Here is a 1,776-nt window from a genome sequence, read left to right as displayed (position 1 = left end):
CCAGAAAGAGTAACATAGCTGTTTACTGCTATAATCAATGTTTCTCTCCGGTTTAGCCTGTTTTCTCGGTTTAAGCCTATTTTGGGATAAAACGGGTTTAAGTGTTGTCTAAACACTCCGAATTCATCCTGAACTCTTACAATTAGTCAAATGCATTGGGTTGTCACACATTCTGACCCTAGAAACAGTAATAAAGCAATTTACTGCTTCGAATCAATGTTTTCTCGGTTCTAGCCTGTTTTGGAAAAAATGGGTAAAAGTGGCGTCTAAATGTAAGACTTTGTAGAATAAAGAAGAGAATCAAGAGATTGATGAGAGATATCGGTAGACAAAGAGAATGAGGAAGAAGAAAAGATTAGGTTATTGTTCCATAAGAATACATATTACAATGTAGGCTAAAGTCTATATATATCAAGGGAAAATTAGGGCTACACCCTCTACCAACCGATCGTATAAGTGATAGGGACAAGGAGAGAGATAGAACTAATCCCAACGGTGATAGTGACCCGTCCTAGTCTCCTTAAACACAACATAACCCGTGACTCCACTTGTTCCTCCTCTCTAACGGCTACAAGCGACATTCTAGATCCTTCTCATGGGCCTAAGGAGAGCAGGCCTCCTCATTGTCTTTACACACTTACATGACTCGGCCTTATTGCTTGGTTGTACGGACGGCCCCATAATTGTACGGACGGCCATGGCTGCCTTAGGCTTATTCTCTTGATCAATACTCCCCCTCAAGCTTAGCCGAGTGAAATGGCTAAGCTTGGAACCCGTGAAGCAGCACCTCATTAAAAACCTTGACTTAGAAAACCTCATGGGACAAAACCAAGTCAAGGGAAAAAGAGTGTGCTGTCCACGGATTAGGGAAGCTTGATCATGGCCGTGTAATGTCTACAAGTCCAAGTTTGCTGTAGATGTGATCACAAACCTTGGAGCTTGCAGACTTGGTGAAGATGTCAGCTAGCTGATCTTGACTCCTTGTGTGGCATGGTAACACCACTCCTTCTTCAATCTTCTCTCTCACCTTGTGGCAATCGCTTTCTATGTGCTTGGTCCTCTCATGAAAGACTGAGTTTGTGGCAATGTGGATAGCCGCTTCATTGTCGCAGTGCATGGTCATGGGCTGCTTTGTCTCGATGCCTAAGTCCTTGAGTAGGCCCTTCAGCCATGTCATCTCGTTAGTGAGCTTCCTCATAGCTCTATACTCGGCCTCGGCGCTAGAGCATGAAACCACCTTTTGTTTCTTAGACCTCCATGTAACCAAGTTGCCTCCAACAAACGTGCAGTACCCAGTGGTGGATCTCCTATCCAGCGTGTCGCCATTGTAATCCGCATCACAATAGCCAACGATTTCGGTGTTGTCATTCTTGCCCATCCAAATACCTTGACCCGGACTGCCCTTGAGATAGCTTAGGATCCTTTCGACTTGACTCCATTGGTACTTGCTTGGTGCCTTCATATGTTGGCTAACCTGATTCACAGCATAGGATATGTCAGGTCGTGTGATAGTAAGGTATATCAGCTTACCTACAAGCCGGCGGTAGCGTGTGACGTCTAAGAATGGCTCGTCCATTGGTTCCTTAGGTCGGCCTTCTTTTGCCCGTAAGCTCTCCCCCTTTCGCTTGAGCTGGTAATCTTCATCAAGGGGCGTAGCAACCGGAGACACACCAAGCTTGCCAGTCTCCTCTAACAAGTCAAGAGTAAACTTGCGTTGTGAGAGGAAGAGTCCTTCCGGTGAGCGACAAATCTCAATACCAAGAAAGTATTTGAGTT

The 1,776-nt window shown here is 45.2% G+C and overlaps 1 pseudogene; it reads left to right on the top strand.

Moving 5' to 3' along the window:
• Positions 1-147, top strand: part of LOC147947939 (25S ribosomal RNA) — a 2,964-nt pseudogene extending 2,817 nt beyond the window's left edge.
• The last annotated feature ends 1,629 nt before the right edge of the window (positions 148-1,776 follow it).

The sequence above is a fragment of the Camelina sativa genome, chromosome 3, assembly GCF_030686135.1.
Source record: "Camelina sativa cultivar CO46 ecotype springtype chromosome 3, ASM3068613v1".
Lineage (NCBI taxonomy): Eukaryota > Viridiplantae > Streptophyta > Magnoliopsida > Brassicales > Brassicaceae > Camelina > Camelina sativa.
The sequence above is the reverse complement of the archived record's forward strand: the minus strand, read 5'-3'. Positions and strand labels throughout refer to the sequence as shown.